Below are 22,494 nucleotides of genomic sequence, written 5' to 3'. Positions count from 1 at the left end.
AGTGCAGAAAAGACACATTTATTGAGAGATGATAAATTCCCTCTTTGCAGATTTATTAGAACTTGTATAGAGCTGCATCATAGATTTTTTTGGCAAAAGCTTTAAACTTTTATGCCCTATCATAATAGCAAATGAAGTCCGGTAAGCAGTTTAAATAATTCTTGGTTAAATGCTCCTCCCTTGATGCCTCTCCGAGCCCCTGTTCTTCCAGCTGGGCCCAGATGGAGGGAATGGGTACATTCCCCTTGGGAAGCTCAGCTTCAGGGGCTCAAGAATTGAGAATGGTAGAGTTGCTTTAATCTGGACTTCAGGCAGGGGCCAATCAGAGTGAATAAAAAGAAGGGAAAACTGATTGTTAACCAATGTTTACTGTATAGTTGGTTCTTCATGGAATGTAGTGTGGAGCAGATCTTCTCCACTGAGTGTGACCTCCTCTTCTCCCCTTCCTCTTTACTTACTCAGATCCAATCCTATTGGCCTCTTTGCTGTTTCTCAGGAGCAGCAAGCCCTTTGAGGCCTCAGGGCCTTTGCGTAACCTAAGCCCCTTCTAGAAAGGTCTTCTTTTAGATACACTTATGGCATGCTCATTCACTGATTTGCAGGCTTTCCCTTAAATGTCCCTTATCAGAGAGACTTCCTGTGACTTCAAAAAAAAAAATTTTTCCCTCTGCTGCTCATGTTGACTCTATCCTGCTTTACAATTAAATCATCTAACCAACTCAATGGGAGAAAAGTATACAATAGAATTGAGAAACATTTCACAGAAGAAGATGTCTAGATGGCAAATAAGCTTATCAAAGCCTGTTCAGCATTAAAGTTGTTAAGTAATTGCCAATTCGAAGCACATCCACAAAGTCCTACTGGTTCATTAGAACAGTTGTATGAATAGCACTGATCCTATACTCCGTGGACACAATGTTGGACTAACCAAAACTCTCACCTACTGCTGGTGGGGATGTAATTAGGAAACAGATTAAAAAGTTAAAGGTTAAAGTTACACTGACTTTATGGCCCGATCACTTCTTGTTTTATATTCAGGAGAAATAAAAGTTTACATTCTGGGGCTAGGCCAAAAGGCTCAGTGGGTAAAGCAATTGTCATGAAAGCATGTGGACCTGAGTTCAGATCCCCAGAACCCATGTAAAGCTGGACATAGGTGGTGTGGAGAGTATTATCCCAGTACCGCTACAATGAGAGGCAAGGCTGAGGCAGGAGAACCCTCAGAAGCTCTTTGAGTAGCTAGCCTGGTGTGCACAATATAGTACAGCAAGAAGCCCTGCATCAAACAGGGAAGAAGACAAGAAATACCACCATGTGCTCTCCTCTCACCTCCACAAGCACACAGTAGTCTGTGCGTGCCTGTACACACACACAGGAGCACATGCCTACATGCGTGTCATACACACATAAGAGATTTTAAAAGATGGGCTGGGAAGATTGCTCACTAGTTAACGGCACTCGCTTGTAAAGCCTGGCGACCCAGTCAACTCCCAAGCCACCCACATAAGCTGGATGCAGAGAGTGGTGCAGGCATTTGCAGCAGTGAGAGATCCTGGCAAACCCACATACACATATGTACAAGTAAATAATTTATCATGAAAGATAGAAAAACACTTACATTTGTATAAAACCTTGTATTCTATTCTTTTTTTTTTTTTGAGGTAAAATGTCATTTGATTTCCAGCTGTGTTCCTCATTCACCACAGGCCCCTGACCTTATGGCTGGGGTCTCATGGGTCTCCCGTGTGCCTGGGGCTCCACTGAGCGCGTCATGTCAGTCTCCAGTTGGAATTGTGTTTCTTATTTGTATGGCTTCTCTCTCTCTTTTGAGATTGTGTGTGTATGTGTTGGTATACAGTGTTGTGTGGTAGATGATATATGGTCCCCTGTGTGCACATGTATGTGCACAGATGCATGTGTACCATGCACATGTGTGCAGAGGCCAAGAGAGAACTTCACATGCCCTTTTCTCCCACTCACCTATGTATTCTTGAGATGGGGTCACTTCCTCAACCTGGAGCTGCTGCGTTTTTGGTCAGTGAGCCACACTGATTCTCCCTTCTCTGCCACCCCTCAGACTGGAGTTGCAAACCTACATGGTCACACCTAATTTTATTTTTTCTAACATGGGTTCAAGGAAGTTGAATTCCAGTGGTCTCAGTCCTACCAGGCCCTAATTCTTAAGCAGAAAGCACTCTTAACCTCTGAGCTATCTCTTCCAACCCACTGTATTGCCTCATTATCTCAGTGGAATTTATCTTCATATTCATTCATGTTACTTTGTGGTCCAATCATTTATTTATTTTATTGCTGAATAATATCTGTCATATGAGCACAGTACAATTTGCTTACAAGCTCCCCTATTAATAGACACTGGATTTTTTTCCCCATTTTGTGTCTATAACAAATGAAGTTGGCAATGGAGTCAGGATGAATGGGTGGAAGGGTTACGAAGGAGAATGAAGAAACTTCCAGAGATGATAGAGCTATTCATTATGTAGATTGTAGTTGTTTTTTTCACAGACATAAAAATGCATCAAATTTTAGACTTTAAATATGTGCAGCTTGTTGCATGGCAATTACACCTCACAAAATCTGTCAAAGGAAAGATGGTTCTCATCCCCAGGCAAAAGAACTGAATTTGTAGGTCACAGGGACAGAAGTTCTACATCAGGACTTCTAGCAGGATTTCTAGTCCAGATAGTCTGTGGAGCAGAAGCATCCCAGGAACTTTACTTACTCTAGTAACTTCCAGAAGCCCAAGCCGTCATGTTGGTGGGGGAAAGATGTCTATGCTTTGTCTGTTGACTTTTCCTTCCAGAGCCTCACTTTGAGCTACCCGTTCCTTTTTTGTGTGCAATAAAGATCTCATGTTGATTTCCAGCTGTGTTCCTCATTCACCACAGACCCGTGACCTTATGGCTGCGGTATCATGGGTCTCCCGTGTGCCTGGAGCTCCACTCAGCTCATGGTGTCAGAGTCTCTAGTTGAAATCGTAGATTTGCTATTGCTTCTTGCAGCTCTGTTGGCTGTTTGATTCTTGTATTTGAGGCTCTGTCATTAGTGTATAAACATAGTTGTATGTTCTCTTTGTGAGCTGACCCCTTTTAGTAGGCACGGATACCCTGCATCCCTCAAAGTATTTACTTTTAAATCTTCCTTGTTTGATATCACCATGACTACCTTACATCAGCTTTCTTCGGATAAATACTGGCATGATGTTTTTCCTTATCCATCTTTAGTTTTCAACTATTATATAATTATATTTAAAATAGATTTCTTGTAGACAACAACACTTAATTAGTCTTCCTTGTTAATGCAACTTGGGGATATATCTTTTGGTTGGTATTGTTTTAATCATTTACATTGAACGTGATTATTAGTAAAATTGGATTTATATGTGTATCCTGATATTTGCATTCTATTTGTCCCATTATTGCCTTTGTTCTCTTGTCTTTTTCCTGCTTTCTTTTGGATAAAGTACTATTTTATTATTATATGTATGTATCTGTTTTGCTGGCTTATTAACTATTCTCTCAATTTATTATTTACAGTACTAGTAAAGTACATATTTTGCTATGTTATGCTCAACTTTTAATAAGATTGCATCCATTCATGTGTATTATGGAAACCATACTCCATTATACCCTTGTGCTGACCTCCTTGTCTTAATACTAGGGTTCTCTTATATTTGCTTTTACAGGTATCATAAAACTTAAATACATTGTTGATATGTTTGCATTTGTCAGCTATATTTAATAAAAGGAGATTTGTAAAGGTGAAAGCATTTTATATTTACCTACACATTTTCTGTTCTGGAAGCCTGTTTTTTGCATTTGTGAAGATTGGGATAGCATCAGTCAAGCAACAAGAATTTTCTCACATAATTTCTATGGATCGTGTGCATTTAATCTGAATGGGAGCAGCTAAACTGGGCAGTTCTGACTCAAGATCTCCTGTGAGGCTTAGTCAATTTGTAGCCAACATGTTGGGCTTCTGAAAGTGCTAGAAAGAAAATATCTTACAATGCCAGCCATGTGGGTGTTGTAATGAGGTATTGCTCTTGGGCTGGAAGTGAGGCTTCCTCGATTTTAGTGTAAATTCTGGGTGCTGAGTATGGCTGAGAGCAGACATTTGTGGGGAGAGTGACATGGGTAGGCAGGGAACAAGAGAGCTGCGTGAGCCTTTCAACCCAGGTCGCAAGGCAGTTGGTCGAGGCCCTGCGGTAGAGGGGCACGAGTGGGAGTTACAGTGAGGAGGGACGCGTGAGACTTCGTGCTGATAGCACCACGCGGTCACCTTGGAGCTTCTTGCCTTTACAAAGCTCTCTGTACATACAGTACGGCCTCCCATGGTGTCTTTTAGCTGGTTTCTGGAAGGCTTTTAGACATTTCTGCACAATGTTGTAGCTTTCTCACAATGAGATTGTACAAAAGAGGCATTTCAGGCGAGCCTGGCACTGGCTGGACAGGGTGTCAGAGGCTGGGGTGGGGGTGGGGGGCTCCATGGAAAGAGCAGCGAAGCTGCATCAAAAGGGAAGGCTGGGAGATTTTCCAACCAAAAGGTATGCTGCTGACTTCCTTGGACATTCATTATCTCCACTAGCTTCCATAGTATCCATTTATTCATTCATGTCTACTTTTAAAATTTATCCAACATGTGCTTTGGGCTAGACTTTTCGAGCACAGCAGTGGTATGTCTGTGTTCTCCAAAGTTTTCCGCATAGCTGGGGAGAGACTAAAGCACCGACCCAGCCGTCTACCTCGCTGCTATCTCGTTACCTGCCGGGACGTCCCTGAGTACCAGCAAAGGAAGCATTGGCGGGATCAAGGGGAGGAGAGATGTCTGCGAGGACATCATAGTGCCCAGCTGGCTGCCTGTCCTCAGCCTCAGGCCTTCTTCCCCCGTTCCTCTCCTGGGTGACTCAGGTGGAAGGGTTTGGGAGTGCAGCTTTTAGCATAAGTCAACACCGCCCTGCTCCTGGGAGCTCAGGTGCTGCTCACATGGACCCAGCGACTCCGCAGATTCACTTTTCTTGCCAGAGTCAATATGCGGAAGATTAAAACACACATGGTTTTGTTTTACAGTCTCCCGGGAGCATCAGACCTGTGGTTTTCTGTGTAAATACAAAACTTGGTTGGATCTTCCCAACCTTATTGTGCTGGCAGAATTTAGCTTTCTTATCCCAGTTCCATGTATCCAGAGAGCTATGGAGAAAGCACAAAGACTACGTTGGAAGAAAGGCACAGTGCTTCACAGTGCATCTGTGTGTGTGCGTGTGTGTGTGTGCTCATGCCTGTGTGTGGTGTATACTGTGTGTGGTGGTTGGAATATAACATGTCCCCCAGAGCTTTCTGTGTTTGAATACTTAATACCCAGTCGATGGCTCTGCTTGGGTCTACTATGGAGCCTTTGGAAGGTGGAGCCTTGCTGGAGGAAATGTGGCACTGGGGGCGAGTCTTGGGTGTTACAGCCCACCTCTGCTTCTGGCATTCTGCGCACTCTCCTTACTCACTGCTGATGAGACGATGGGATGCCTGGCTCTCTGCTCCTGCCGTGTTTTGCCCCACCATGATGAAATTTCTACTAAAAACTGCAAGCTGGAAGTGAACTCCTTTTTTATCATAAGCTGCTTCCAGTCATGTGTTTTGTCCCAAGGACAAGAAAGTCACTGATATGCCCCGTGTGTGTGTGTGTGTGTGTGTGTGTGTGTGTGTGTGTGTGTGTATGAGCATGTGTAAGGTCAGGATGGTGGGCCCATCTCCCACTGTCAACATCTAAATCCTCTGATTCCTGCATTTATTTCAATGCAGTATTTGTATCTTTCACTGTGTCTCATCGAAAGACAAGCCACACTGCTTATTTGTTGACAAGCAGCAAGGTGAGGTGGGAAGGCCAGTGATCTGGAATCAATTTGTACAGGTTGCGTGTATAAAATTCACAATCCTTGGCCCCAGCTCAATCCTGCTGGGTGAGGTGGCTCCCGAGAACCTGACATTTTACAAAGTACGATGGTTTGCATAGATAATGTGCCCCACAAATCCATGTGTTTTTATGCTTGGTTTTTAGCGCTGTTGAGAGATTGCAGACTCTGGGACCTGCTGCTTAGCCAGAAGATACAGGCCACTAAAGGTGGGCTTTGAAAGCTGTGCCTATTTACAGTTTTGTCTGCTACTTCTGCCTGCTGATCTTCCAAGATGCGAGGAGTTCCTGCCTCATGCTCCACCAGGATAGACTCTACGTACCCTGAAACAGTGAGCCAAAACAAACCTCTCCATCCCTACATTGCACTTGCAGGTATTTGGACCCAGTGATGGAAACACAATTAATATGAGTTCATATGAGTAATTAATTCCTTATGCATCCTAGTATCAGAGGACCATGGCGCTCACAGCATAGGGTTCCATGTGCCACACTGTGAAGGCTGCCTTTCCCTCAAGGATATTCGTTGAACCCGAGGACACCATCAGCTAACTCTAGAAGCTATTCCCTGTTTCGAGGCACTTTGGGGAAGAAGGGGCAAGGTTAAGTATGTCATTTCCTGCTTGGATGGGGCTGCCACAGGGTGACCAGAACAACCCTACCTCTGACTGACCCTTGCTCTCCAATCTGCTTAGGGATGAGGAGTTGTCCAGTCTACAGCTGAAATAAAAGCCAGGGGCTGGAGCATTCATGTCCACCTTAGGCCCATGTTCATGTGCCACCTGCTGCTACAGACCCTTGCCCCAGGAGAGGATGGCGGTACATCTGCGGTGACCTGACGTCATCCCAAGCTTCCTATCACACTCACCAGACTCTCCACAAGCCCAGCTACTGGAACAAGTTGTCTTTTCTTCCCCAAAGCTGCTGCTGGGCTCCTGGAAGGCTCTGTGTTCCCAGAGCTGGAAGACTTTTCAGTGTTTGAAATGATTTTTTTTTTCTTTCTTTCTTTCTTTTTTTCCCATGTTGGGGTGGAACCAGCCCACTCCATGAGCAAAATCTTTCGTGCTGAGAAGCAGCAGAAAATTGGCAAGGCTTAATAAACCTCATGCCTGACGTGCTCCTGTGGCTATATATCAAAGGGAAAACAAATATATTGACTAATTCCTCTCGGAAGAACATCCATAAATTACAGCTGTTTGAAATCAGCCTGTTGTGGAGAAAGGTTACAGATGATGTCATCTGTACTGTGAAAGGTATCACCGCATCACTCCAGGTCTCACTTTCCCTTCAGCCTCTTAGCTCTGAGTGTGGAATGGCCACTCTGGGCACATCAGGTGGCCTTGGGGTGGGAGTGGGATAACACCTAGTGCTTATTTGTATTTTTGGAATCCCCTTCACCACTGTGATTCTCCCTAGGGCCCATTGAAAAGGAAATAAGTGCTCAGAGGCAGAATAACAGACAGTGTCTGTGGGTCAGGGAAAACTAAGCAGATGTGAATTTACTGACCATTGCCTTGTGCTCTGGGTTGAGGGACTTAGACAAGCCTGAGTGCAGCTCTCCTACGTGACTTCTGCTGCCAACTACCCACCTGATGATTTAGATGGCTCAGCTACTGTCCCTCATCTTACTGGCTACCTGGGAGCTTTACTAAGGTACATCCAAACTCCTCTGTCCTGAAAGTTCACTGTAGATATCAAAGATGGGAACTTCCAGTGTATTTTCTTTTATGTTGCTTGGGAAAGAACTGACTTCTCTACCCACAAGTGGCCACTGTCAGGACCAGACCAGGAAAAGACGTCATCAGTGCTCCACACGGACGCAAGTGTGACACTGACTTACCATCATTGATATGTTCAAAACCAGCCCGGCTTCTGTGAACACCTTAGGCTGCTGCTGTAACCCTCATCTGACAATGAGAGGAATGGAACCCACCGGCGCAGAGACGTCCATGCAGTGTAATTAATACAAGTGGATGACTAGTACTCCTATCTTCTCCACGTCTGACCGCCATCCCCCCGACAGAAGGAGTGGCTTTAGGCTTAGCTAAGCATCAGCATTACCTGGGATGTGTGCAAATAGACTTGGGCTCCAGCCCCAAGGAGACTAAGTTGCTGAGCCTGCATCAAGTTCTGAAATAATACTCACAGTCTTGATGTATCTAGGGTAGGAATTCCTGGGATTGGCACAGGATTTGATGGAAGGTGGGTCATGCTGGTCTTTCCCTGGCATGTTTTACTAACCAAGAGTACCTATCTATGGCACTAAGCTCCCCTGATCTGATGCCTTCCTTAGGCTGTCTCAAATGAGCTTTTAGGATTGGCACACAAGGAGATACCTGGGGCCTTTCCAATGGGCAGACTCCTTGAGAAAGGGACAAGAAAACAGGGCCTGTAGAAGGGTGGTACAGTGTACCTGTGCCAGAGAACAGGCTGGACTCCACCATTGTAATGTGGCTTGATTTGCTAGCTGGGCAAGTACAAATAGATTCTGTGTTTTCCACTCCTATTTCGCACTGCCTCAGGAAGGGCTCTCATACCTCCCCGCAAGACACAGGGTCTCTTCTTATGGTGGTCTGTGCCCTGTCTTAGCTAGGTGCACTCTGGCTCCTTTACAGAAGGTGTAGGAATAGACAGAGCTGTGCTGAGGCAGGCGGACCACCCTATGTGTCTGATTGCAGTAATTGTGCAGGTTTTGAGCTTGTCTACATGTACCCGTCGGTGGCAGCCACCCACTCAGTTTCTCTTGGAAAGCCTCTTGGCTGCCGCTCTCATACGCACAGGTTCCTATGTACACAAATACGCATGGCCCAAGGCATAGCTTGGCCCACTCTGGCTTCACTCTATCCCATGTAAGCCAGATGTACAAGGGGGCCCATGTATCTGGAGTTTGTTTGCAGTGGTTGGAGGCCCTGGCATGCCCACTCTCTCCCTTTATTTCTCTCAAATAAATAAATAAATAATATATTTTAAAAAATAGCCACTGACGCACTCATGGATGCATCTGATTGGACTTCCACTTGTTCTCTTTCTCTGCTGAGAGCCCTAGGAGCCAGCCACCTCCTCCTTGTCTCCTTAGGAGGTCTAGCAAAGGTTGTGTGTGGGTGGGAGAGTGGTACTTGAATGAGCTCCTGCCTCCTCTCCCTACTTTCTTCTAGAACATTTGTTTCCTAGAACCATAGGCTAGAACAGGATGTGGGGAAACAGGGGGGGCTCCTCTGGTATTTTGTGCATTGAGAAGGGAGAGTTCCAATTTCTTGGGTGAGGAGTGTCCGATTTGCAAGGCAGGGATAAGATCTACAGACTTCTCAGTGGGACTGTGCACAGAACATGACTCAGACGTAGGAGCTCTGGGAGGTAGAAGACACTTTTGGCCAGCGCCCTGACAGGTGAGGAGATCAGCGTAATGCCTTCCAGCGCATTCACCATTTGCTTGCCTGCCTTGCTTAATATTAACTCTAATTTTGTTTCTAAACTATTGTGAAGGAATATTGACTGTTTAGGGCATATAGTTCTGTGAATTTTAACATAGACACAGATATGCTTCCAGGTATACATATATCCATCTGTGTGTGTGTGTGTGTGTGTGTGTGTGTGTGTAAGAGAGAGAGAGAGAGAGAGAGAGAGAGAGAGAGTGTCTCCTAAATTTCCTTCCATTACACTGAGGACTCATACTCCCATTATTCTAATATGTCCTCTGTTATTGTTTTTTCTTTAGTGTCCTATGCATTTGAACACACACTATACTGCCTGCCTGCCTGCCTGCTTGCCTGCCTTCTTTCCTTCCTTCCTTCCTTTCTCTTCCTTCCGTTCTTTCTTTCTCTCTCTCTCTCTTTCTTTCTTTCTCTCTCTGTCTTTCTTTCTCCCTTTCTTTCTGTCTCTCTTCCTCTCCTTCCTTCCTTCCTTCCTTCCTTCCTTCCTTCCTTCCTTCCTTCCTTCCTTCCTTCCTTCCTTCCTTTCTTTCTTTCTTTCTTTCTTTCTTTCTTTCTTTCTTTCTTTCTCTCTCTGTCTTTCTTTTTCCCTTTCTGTCTTTCTCACTTTCTGTCTTTCTTCCTCTCCTTCCTTCCTTCCTTCCTTCCCTCCTTCCTTCTTTCTTTCTTTCTCTCCTTCTTGATTTTGCAAAGGTTGCAGTTTTATATCCCCTCTTCCTTGGTCACACTTTCCCTGAGGACTCTCCTCTCTCAGCAGGGTTGTTGGAGTTCATTGTTGGTTAGTTAAGGCCTCAGTCCATCTCTGTAGTGGTGATGGTGGGGACTGTACCTCAGAATAGTTCTGCCACACTGTGGTTCTTCCAGCATTCCTACCTTTTGACAAGTTTCTCTTCTCTCAGCATAATGCTTCTGAGAGTCTTCCAGGTTGGTTCATGAATAAACCCATGGCCTGATGTTAAGTACTACAGTGACATCATGTAGATGGACCACTGTTTGCTTATTTGATGACGTCTGTACTGAAGACCTTTGGGGCTGGTTTCCATTTTGATGAGTTTGAATAAATTAACATCTATGTATAGTTCTACATGAACCTGTATTTTCAATTCTCCAATGTAAATACCCAAGCCTGAGATTATTGGATCATATGGAGATGGATGTTGAACTATGCAAGAAAGTGCAAATCTTCTTTTAGAAAAGTTATAATTCCTGATTCTCCCTAGCAATGTATGAAAGTTTGAATTGCTTTGAATTTTCTTGGGAGTATGTATTATTGGCCCTTATTTATGCATTCAGGTAAGGCTTTAGTGGCGTCTTGTTATGCCTCAAGCTTCCACTTTTCTAATGGCTACTGATGTTAAACTTTGTCATATGTTTGGTAACATATGTGTTAAATGCACATTTTAAATTCAAACTTTTATTTTCATATTGTTGAGTATTGAATATTTTTAACTAATATTTACTTATTTACAAGAGATACAGAGGGAGAGAATGGGTGCACCAGGGGCTTTAGCCACTGCAAATGAACTCTAGATACATGTGCCATCATGTACATCTGGCTTATATGGGTCCTGAGAAGTCAAACCTAGGTCCTTAGGCTTTGTAGGCAAGTGCCTTAACTACTAAGCCATCTCTCCAGCCCAAATATCGAGTATTCTTTATATATTTTAGATTAAGCGTGTTGTTGGATATCTGATTTGCAAATATTTTCTTCCACCATGTTGCTTATCTATTCATTATTTTAGTGCTGTATTTTAAAGAACTTAACTTGAGTTGACACAATTTAAAATGTTTTCTCTTATAGATCAGGTTTCTCAATGTTATGTCTAAGGACTCTTTCACAACTCCCAGGTCACACAGAATTTTTTCCCTTAATCTTTCTTCTGTTCATTTCTTGCAGCAGTAGGTATTGAACTCAGGGCATTGTGCATGCCACAGAACCATTCTTTCACTGGGCTACATCCCAGGTGGCTATGCTTTCTTTTAAGAGCTTCATAACTTGAGATTTTGTTTACATTTCTGATCTATAATGTGTTACTTCCTCTCTCTGGTGTAATGTTAGGATGGAAGGTGATTTCACTATGCTTGGAGGAGACACAGCTGTTTCATCAGCAATTCTTCTATTAATTTTTTAAAAGATTTTTGAGAGAGACAGAGGTGGGGGAGAAATGGGCATTCAAGGGCCTTCAGCCACTGCAAAAAAAAAAAAAAAAAAAAAAAAAACCTCCAGACACATGCATCACTTTGTGCATCTGGTTTATGTGGATCCTGGGAAATCAAACCTGGATCCTTAGGCTTCTCAGAAAAGCACCTTAACTACTAAGCCATCTCTTCAGCCCTCACTAGCAATTCTTGAACAGGATATCTTTCTTTTTACTATCCCAAATCTTCCAATCCAATGAACAGAGTACATCTTCCCATTTATTCAAATAGTCTCTGATTTCCATATGCAGCAGTTTGTGGTTTTTAATAGACAGAATTTGTATATGCTATATTAGGCTTACTCAAGTATTTGATTTTTGGGCCTACTCTAAATGCTATTGCTTTGTTTTCCAATTGCTTGATGTAGCAGACAGTTTCCTGTTGCTGGGTTGAACATCCAAAACAGACATAGTTTATGGGAGGAAGAGGTTTCATTTCGAGCTTACAGATCCAGGGGGATGTTCTCTCAGTGGCAGAAGAAGCTGCTTCCATAGGTCCAAGAAGAGAGAAACTGCAGCAAGCAAAACACATGGACAGCAGCAAGCACGACCCTGCAGCACGTTGTGTTCCAACAGAGCTCAATCTGCCAGAATTCAGATCCCTTCCCTGTGACAGCTTAGGGCTGGACTCCGGAATCCTCCCCCAGAGACACCTCCTCCAGCCAGGCAGCTGGAGACCCAAGTTACAAGCCTTAATAAAACACCTGAGTCTATGGGGACATCTATTCGAACCAGCATACTTGATATAAGAATAGAATAGATTGTTACATGTTGACTTTAACTCTCTAGCCGTCAGTTCTAGGAGAGCTGTTACTGTGTTTATTTTACTTTGCTTTCTACCTAGGCAATCATGTTGCCAGCAAGTTCAGGATATTTTTATTTCTTTCTAATCTTTTTGTGTTAATTTATTTTTTTTCCATTAATTTATTTGCATGTGTGTGTGGGGGGAGTGCGGGTGGCACACCAGGGTTTCCTGACACTGCAAATGGATACCTATCAGGCTTTCTGTGAGTGACCAAGGAATTGGATCAGGGCCAGAAGACTTTGCAAGAAAGCACTTTTAACTGCTGAACCGTGGTTCCACTAGCCCCTTGTTTCCTTTCTCTTTTTGTTAAATTAAATTTTATTTCCTAAAGGTTATACTTTTATATCCCCTTTTACCTGGCCTCATTCCACTTAGAACCCTCCTTTCTGTGGAGTTACTGGGATTTGCTGTGGGGTCCTGAAGGACTCAGATAGTCTTTCAAGGGGGGCATGCCTTGGGATAGACCTACCCATCCCGTGGCTTTTATAATCCATTCACAATGCTCTCTAAGCCTTTGTGGGCAGGTTTGAAGTCCGATTGAGTGTTGAGCTCTCTGCTGCTTCTGGATTTCTATACTGCTGGAAAGTGCTACGGGAGCTGCTGGAGCATAATGGTCACCGACAGCATGAATAAGCAGAGGGGTTCCTGCAAGCTGTGAAATTAGCCAGCCGGGTACGACATTCACACATATGCAGCGGTGACACCCAGCCTGTGTGGGTAGCCAGTTGTATGATTGGACACAAGACCCTCTTAGTGGGAGGAAACTCATAGCTGGTATTGGGAATCATGTTTGAATCCCATGTAGAGGAGAGGCTCAGAGACGCCAGGGAGAACCTTCGCTGCTCTTTAGTTAAGAAGAGTGAGTATACACGTCAAAAAGTCTCTCAATGGGTCACTTCTTTCGTATCCAGCCAGGCCCAGAAGTCATTACAAAGCAAGCGATAAGGTGAGTTCTGCCTTCACAGGTAGCCAGCCTAAAAACCAGTTACAGGGTGATGGCAACAGACACTGTGGTCACTCAACTCAAACCTCATCAAAACAGATTCTGAGAGGGCAGAGAACTCAACACGAAATCAGATCCCTAACTTGTTTGGCAAGGTTCAGGGAGTACTATGGAAGAAAGGATGGGAAATTTATAAGAGGCTCAGAGGTGGGTGGGAATAGCCAGGGTACCATCCCCAGTCCCCTACAGAGACTGAGGCCTTTAGGACACCATAATGAATACCAGTAACTCCACCAAGGAGGGTTCTCAATAGACTGGGGGCATGAGAGGGGATATAAAGAGTACAAACGTTTTATTTGTTTTTCAATTTTTTCGAGGTAGGTTCTTGGTCTAGCCCAGGCTGACCTGGAATTCACTATGTAGACTCAGGCTGGCCTTGAACTCACAGCAATCCTACTACCTCTGCCTCCCAAGTTATGGGATTAAATGTATGTGCCACCATGTCTTGCAAGAGTATAGAGAATATATACATACATACATATATAATTATAAAAATATATAATTATTTTAAAATATCACTCATTTTTTTAAAAAAAGTTTCTCAAACAACTATACTTATCCACTTTAGTCCAAACTGCTTTTACTCTTAGTTGGAAAATCAGTTTTATTTTAGATGGCGGAGAATACCTGGGATGTCTAGAATCCATCAGCATGACAAGAAACGGTAGCCAACTGCCTATGGCAGGACTAGTCAGCTCCATCGCATCTGCTGGGGCCCAAGAGTCATTGCAAAGAAAGTGGCAACATAAGTCTCGCTGTCACTTCTAGCCTGATAACCAGACCTAGGGAGACGTCGCCAGACACTGTGGTCAGCCCCTTGTATCCTACTATTTTTGCCTTCAGTTTACTGATTTCACCATTTAGGGTTTCTGTCACAGTGTCCAGTAGTGGGAGAAGTGCGGCATTGAGCTGGTCCCAATCTCAGGAGTGTTTATTCCTTTATCATCAAACATTGTGTCAAATGTAGAGTTTTCATTGTTGCCATTGATGAGGTTGAGGAATTTCTTTTCTGTTCCTGGTCTGTTGAGAGTCTTAATCATTAATGGATATTAAAAGTTTTTCAAATGCTTTTCCTATATCAATTTGTTATATAATCTGTTTTTCTTCTTTAGATAGTTCAATTAAATATTTTATTATTTATTGTTTTTATTGATTGATTTTCATGTGTGGAACAAACCCTGCATTCATGGGATAGAAATTCTTGGCCACGACATATTCTTCTCATATATTCATGAATTTGACCTTTGAACATTTTATTCACGGTGATGGGTACATTGTCTCATTTTGATATTGGCACAGTGATTACCTTATAAAATGGGTTGGGAGATGTTTTCTTCTTTGCTGGGCATGACTCAAATGTCAGTAGAATCTTCCAGTGAAACCATGTACTTGTGGCATTGTCTGTTTCAGGAGATTATACATCTAGATGTAGTGTCTTTAGTGGATGTAGTAGTATTATTTGATTATCTACCTTATTCCTTGGTACATTTTGATATATAGTTTTTTTTCTGTGATTATCTTATTTCATTCAAGTTGTCTAGACTGCAGTATAGTTCTGCATAGTACTTGCTAATCTCACTGCTAGAGTACATAGAGTGATATACAGTGATGGTCTCATTATCACTCCTGATGCTAATAATGCCTGCCTGTCTTTCTCCCTCATTTTTGTCTTACTAAATCATATGTTTTATTGATTTTTCTATTGTTTTTTATTTCTAATTCCCTTGATAACTTAACTGCTCTTTACTGATCTAAGTGTTACTTCTTGCCTTCTAAATACTTTGAAATTGTTTTGCTATTTTTCTTAAAATGGAAGCTTGGGTTATTGGTCTTAAACATTTTTTTTTAAAAATTTTTTATTTATGAGCGACAGACACAGAGAGAAAGACAGAGAGAGGGAGAGAGAGAGAATGGGCATGCCAGGGCTTCCAGCCTCTGCAAACGAACTCCAGACGCGTGCGCCCCCTTGTGCATCTGGCTAACGTGGGACCTGGGGAACCAAGCCTCGAACTGGGGTCCTTAGGCTTCACAGGCAAGCGCTTAACTGCTAAGCCATCTCTCCAGCCCGGTCTTAAACATTTTTTCGGATGTGAAAATATTTAATTTTCTCTTTATGAACACTTTTTTTTTTTTTTTTTTACTATATTCCACACAAGAAAGATTGTGTTTTCCATCATATTACCTCCCTGTGATGGAGAATGGAATTTCAAAGGGGAAAGTGTGGGGAGGGGGAGGAGGGTTTTACCATGGGATATTTTTTATATGTTTAATCCTTAGTTAAAAGCATTTAAATGTATTTTGAGACTTATTCTATAGCCTATAGCTTACTTATAAGTAGATTACTAAATTTTCAACTGACTGATATTTTCTTATTTCTGTATTATTTTTAATTTTATTTAGTCAAAGATAAAGATTTAACTTTGTATGATATTAGTTCCTTTAATTTGTTATGGCGCATTTTCTAAAATTTTTTGTTGTTTATTTTTATTTATTTATTTGAGAGCCATAGACAGAGAGAGAAAGAGGGAGAGAGAGAGAGAGGGAGAGAGAGAGAGAGAGAGAGAGATGGAGGGAGGGAGGAGAGTGGGCGGGCCAGGGCCTCCAGCCACTGCGAATGAACTCCAGACGCGTGCGCTCCCTTGTGCATCTGGCTAACATGGGTCCTGGGGAATCGAGCTTTGAACCGGGGTCCTTCGGCTTCACAGGCATGTGCTTAACCACTAAGCCGTCTCTCCAGCCCTGTTACAGCGTGTTTTATGATCCATGCTACTGTCTGTTGTGATGAATTTTTCACATGCACTTGTAAAGAATTTAAGTTCTGTTGTTATTGTGGTGAATGTTCACTGACTGACTATTAATCATACTTAATTGGCGTGTGCCTGTTCAAGTCTTGTACTTCCTTCTTTGTTTCTGTCTATTCTATTTACTACTGAGAAGGGTATGTTAAAGTCATTTATTGGGAATTTGATTATTTGTCCTTTTATTTTTGTCAGTTATGGCTTTATGCATTTTAAAACTTTATAGTTATACATATGAACACTTATTGCTAGCCTGTCTTCTTGGCGAGTTGGTCCTTTTATCATTATGTAATTAATATCTTTCTTTAGCTCTTGTGATTTTCTTTCCTCTAAGGTGGACATGGATGTGGGAATATCCTCTCCAGCTCTCTTTTGGTTCTTATTTCCACATGATATTTACATCGAGCTTCCCATACAATTACACATGAAGTGAATTTACTTTAGATAGTACATTTGTTTGAAATCTATTCTGACAATTTCTATGTCTTCATTTATGCATTTAGACAATTTACAATTAATATGTTTACTAATGCATTTAGATTGTGGTCTATAACTTTTCTATTCTTTTAAAAATATTCTTTATTTTTTTAGATGTTTATCTTCTTTATTCATTTTTTAAAATTAATTAGTTTTGTATTCAGCAAATACAGTCAGTTTGGTACCATTATTAGGCTCATCTGTGCCTTACCCCCTCCCTTTGGCCCCTCCTTATTGAGGTATATGGGTCATGCATTGTGGAGTTAGCCCTCAGTTATGGGTAGGATAAATGTCTCTGCATATCATGACCCAACACGTGGCTCTGATATACTTTCATTTTTGGTCTGCTTCAGTGATGATGTATTGGGGGCTTCTGGGTCTCTGGCTCTCTGATTTGGTAGGAGTTGATTTTTCTCTGAGTTGATCTCCTTCACCCTTGTGCTGGTATCCAGTTCACCAGGAAAACAGCACCCTTGCTTGTTTAGCCAATTTTTCTTAGTTTTAGCCAGGGCTCTTTTGAGGTATGATGGGGTTGCTCTCTCCTTAGGATCTAAATCTACCTGAAAAAAAGAGAAGCAGATTCTCCAATGGAGAGTAAGTTAGCACCAGGACAAATGAGATAACCCTTACTTTTTTTTTATAGAGAATTTAATAGGTGTAGGCCCTCTTGTAGCACATGATTGATGGTAGCTTGATAATGGAGAGCAGGCTTATGTTTGGATATGGTTCTGGCTTGTTTCCCAGCTCCAGCTATGGGTCTCATACCACTGAGGGGATCAGTTAGCCGATTTTTTTATTTTTTATTTGTTGATTTGAGAGAAAGAGGCAGAGAGAGAGAGAGAGAGAGAGAGAGAGAGAGAGAGAGGGAGGGAGGGAGGGAGGGAGAGAGGGAGGGAGGGAGGGAGGGAGAGAGAGAGAGAGAGAGAGAGAGAGAGGGAGAATATGGGCACACCAGGGCCTCCAGTCACTGCAAACACCAGATGTGGGCCCTAGGGAGTCAAACTGAGGTCCTTTGGCTTTGCAGGCAAACACCTTAATTGCTAAGCCATCTCTCCAGCCTTTTCAAACCGTTTTACATTCCTTCACTTGTTTCCCCTTTCTTGCTTTCTTCTGGCTTGTTGAAATTGAATTTATTCACATTAGGTTACTGCACTTTTAAAATATTTCAATGGTTACGTTTATTTCAACTACTATAATATAATGTCCCTGAGGTCAAAATTTATTTCTTACTCTTTTTCATGTTTTCTTCTCCTCCTCTATTATTGTGAGGACAGAACACTACCTGTTATATACTAGTTTCGCACCAAGTTTTCATTAAATGAATCAGTAAATACGAAGTCATTTGAATTTATGTTTATGACATTTCGTGTTGAGATTACTTTCTTTTCTAGAAGTATTACAATAATTTTCTTTTCTGTCTGATTTATAGATTGGCTTTAAATATTTCTAGATTGGAATTTTAGCCTTACATTCACCGAGTCTGTGGGTACATAGACCAGAGGGAAAAGATGGTTCAGTTAGGCCTAAAAAGAAGTGGATTCATGAAAATATTTAGGAATTAGTTTTCTTTCTTTGTGTTAAATATAGTATCAACTCATTCAAGATTTTAGTGATAATCTATGCAAAGCTTTCCAGGGCAGTCAGCCTCATCAATAACTTGACTGGAAAAGAAATAACATGTTGAAATTACAAAAGTGAAAATTTGGACTACCAACAGGGCTGTTAGAAAGTGGAAACATCGAGAAAGAAGGGAGAAGATAATGCCAGCAATGAAGATCCCAGCAGTCACTGTGCGTGGGGTGCCGGCTTTTGAATATTGCAATGCAATGGGCTAGACCTCCTGTGTACATGGAGTAGACGGATACACGCAGCCATCCTGTGTGATTACATTAAACAGTCATTTCTTTCAACTTCCCTTTGTTCTAGTTTTTGGATTATCAAGAAAAAAATCGTTATAGACAATTTTATTTTATTAAAACATTATGAAAGTACCAACTTGTGGGCCCAGTGGCGAATTAACCGCAACTTTTTTTTTTTTTTTTTTTGCTTCCTTCTGAAACTCCATAAGTAATTTGTAGTAAGGAGATTTTTTTTTTTAAGTCATGAGAAGTTGAACGGGATAGAGTGAGGGGTTAGCAACGCAACTTTGTAGGTGGAAAGTACATGTACGCACGGTCGGTCAGCGGGTCCAAGGAAACAGAGCCCCGTGAAAGTGAGGAGACAGAGAAACGCTAGCCTTAGGTTTGGAAATGCTCACGCGGCTTTAGAGCTGTGTGCGGCTTTGAATGTCAAATGCCTCCCAAGCTGTATGTGTTTGTGATGAAGTCTCCTATGTCATCCTACGCCTTTAGAAGCCTTTGGAAGGTGGAGCCTTCCTGGAAGAAGGGATGTCTCTGGGGGCAGTGCTTGAAGTTTCTTAGTCTAGCCTTGCTTGCCAGTGTTAGCTTCCTTACTGCGCTGCTTCCTCCCTGATCATGTGACAAGATGTGACATCATTTATTTGCTCTCCTATGCTTTCCCTACCCCTTGAAAGCGTAAGCCAGAATTTACCTATCAGCTGCTTCTGATCATGGTTTGTTTGTTTGTTTTTTTTTCCCCAGCAAAGAGAAGGTAGCTGCCTACAACATGGCTATGGTAGGCATGCCTGCAACCAGAAGTGAACAGGGCCCTAATGTTGGCTGGGTAAGTTTAAAGTTTAAGTGTTGGCATCCCCAGTTCTCATCCTTACTGTGTCCTTCTAGGTGATTCCCCTACCAGCTGAAGACCTGAGGTTTCTTTTTAGGAGGAATCAGAAGATCCCTTGATTTGGGAATCTCAGGAATGCCAGGCTGTGTTGGCACCATTGAAAACAAAGGGAGCAAGTGAGAGCCACGCCCCGAGCGGCCTTCCATCCCTGTCTCCCAGTCCACTTGCAGCTCAGTCTTTACCTTTCAAGCAAGAGGCTAGAAAAACCTTCCCCGGGGATCTAATCAGCCCAGAAGCATTGTACATAAAGTTCCTGAATTTGAGGTTTCTAAGTGAATTGGGAACATTTATCACACAGGTACTTCTTTGTGATTAAGCCAGCCAACCAATACCCATCCATACATTCAGTGCACTTAGATTCCCTGTTTGAAATATAAAGAAACAAGCAAGGAGAACCATATACTTGAGCACAGCCTCTATAGCAAGAGTCGACACCGGGAGAAAGAAATAGAAGAGGCCAACTTGATGGACAGAGACTATGCACTTAGCGCAAAAGTAAAACAGGCCACTGTGGCCATCTGTGGAGAAGTAAGAGAACATAGTGTAGCATGAAAACATGAAGGTGACAGCCGTCAAGGAACACTCAGAGAACAAGGTCATTTAGAAATTAAAACCATCGTGGTACAAGATAGAAACAAAACCAGGGTTGGGGAAGAAAACTAAGAAATTATCAGAGAAAGTAGAATGAAAAGTCAACAAAATTGGGAATCAGGACTGAAAAATTAGAAAATTAGAGGAGGACATATATCGCAATTCTTTTTGCCTGAAAACCAGTCCCAGAATAAGTAAGGAAAGAAAACAGTAGAAATCAACCAGCAAAGAAATTTAAAGAAAATTTCCATACTTAAAGAGCCAATGGATGCTTAGTAACAAACAATAACAAATCCACACCAAGGTACCCTTGGAGAATTTTTTTTTTTTTTTTTTTTTTTGAAATCTCATTTCCTTCCAGGGCTGGTGAAACCATGGGCTACCTGTCTGTTACAGTCAGGATGACTTCTGGCTTCTCAGTAGAAACTCACAAGTTAGGGCTACTCACTTGCTGACACAAAATGATTTGCATTCAATGTAGACAAATGATCAATTATGCCTATGGATAAAGTGTTAATATCATCACAGTGACAAAATACCTGTCCTAAATAACTTAAAGGAGATAGGACTTATTTGAATCCATTTCAAAGATTAGTTTCAAAGATTTCAGTCCATCATTGTGGGTGTAGCATGGCAGAGCAGCTGTCATCGTGAAGACCAGAAAGATCAGTGAAAGGAAGGGGACAGGGTGAAATATAGCCCCAAGGACAAACCTCCAGTGACATCCTTATCCCATCCAGGTCCCATATCTCACAGTTCCAAACTTACCAACAAGCGATACAAAATTAGAAACAATTTATTTGTTAACCTACTCATTAGGCTGGAATCCTCGTGATATAATTTTCCCTGGGAAATACTCTCACAGGAACGCTCATAGACATGTTTCACTCATTTCTTAGGCATTTTTCAATTCACTCAGGCCAACTATTAAAATTAATGCTCACAGGCAATTTGTAAATGAAAGGTCACAAGGTAATTTTCTCCAGTGCGCTTTTTTCTGGGGGGAGAGTATGGGAGTAATCCTCTACCAAACTGAGGTGAACTAGGAGAGAGGGAGATATAAGGAACTTTGCAAAAGAGGGAATGGAAAGAACGTAAGAGCAAGAGGATGGAGAGGAGGGCTGCAAAATGGCATTATCTGGATACGACAAGGCTATTACACTTATGAATACATAGCAACTGTGGTCGCTAGCACAAAGACTGAGCCTGTCAATATGTCATCACCACTTGGGAAAGGATCCATGAGACCCCATATCTCCCAGACTACCTAATGGCAGTCAGTGATTGTTAGGAAAGGAGAGGTCAGGATCTTCAGTGGTGGAGCCACTGTTAAATTGCCCATTCCAGGCTGGAGAGATGGCTTAGTGGTTAAGGCACGTGCCTGCAAAGCCAAAGGACCTAGACTCAATTCCCCAGGGCCCTCATAAGCCAGACACATAAGGTGGTTCATTCATCTAGAATTTGTTTGTTGTAGCTGGAAGCCCTGGTGCACCCATTCCCTCCCTATCTGCTCCTCTTTCTCTTTCTCTCTGCTTCTTTCTCTTTCAGATAACTAACTAACTAACTAACTAACTAACTAACTAACTAAATAAATAAAAATATTCAATGACCCATTCCACAGCACGTAATCTTCTACCCATGATCATGTAAGCAACCCAAATTTAACTCAGTTAGTCAAAAAACAGAGGTATGAAAGTAAAAAAAAAAAAAAGAAAAATAGAGATTAATGGAGAAGAAGAAGGGTGTTAATGGGAAGGGGTGGGTATAAATGAGGATTATTGGGGGGAGATGAAAATATATTATATTCGTGTATGAAAATATCAAAAATGGAAACAAATAATAAAATAAAAATAAAAATTTAAGATCCTTACACAAGAAAGGCAAAAGGAACCTTAGGATGATGATGAAGTGAGATCCCAGGACACCAGAGTAAGTACCTCACAGGATCCCAGTTCTCTGAGAGGAAAAGAGTTCCTCAGTAAACATGAGGCTGACAGAATCCTTGACGGACTCAAATATATTGAAATGAGATCTAGACAAGGGCACAGAGTTTGGCATTGAAATGAAATCAACACACCAAGTTAAAACAAAAGCAGGAGTCAAGATGAAACAGAGAAAGAAATCAGTGTCACTTAGACTGAGCCATGCATAGTGTCTAGCTAGTGACAGCCATAATGTACACTCAGTGTATACTCTAGCAAACATGACAATATATTTCCATTGGGGGAGCACGGGTATTGAATAGGAATAAGCATAATGGGGGGACCTGGAGGAGGAAAGCAAGTTTATCACTCACCTTTCAAATTGGAAGTCAGGATAGAGCCAAGAATTGGTAAGATTCAAGAGGCAGCTAAACATGCATGTAATTTTGAGGAATGGAGATAAGTGCTGAATGACTGTTATAAATATTGAACATGCTTTGTTCTGGTGATTGAACAGTGAAGGAAATGAAAAGAAGGTGGCCACCGATGCCTCTCATGGCATACAAAATAATAAGCAAACGAATATGTGATAAAGAGAAAATCTG

The sequence above is a fragment of the Jaculus jaculus genome, chromosome 12 (genome assembly GCF_020740685.1).
Source record: "Jaculus jaculus isolate mJacJac1 chromosome 12, mJacJac1.mat.Y.cur, whole genome shotgun sequence".
NCBI classification, from domain to species: Eukaryota; Metazoa; Chordata; class Mammalia; order Rodentia; family Dipodidae; genus Jaculus; species Jaculus jaculus.
This window is presented reverse-complemented; position numbering follows the sequence as displayed.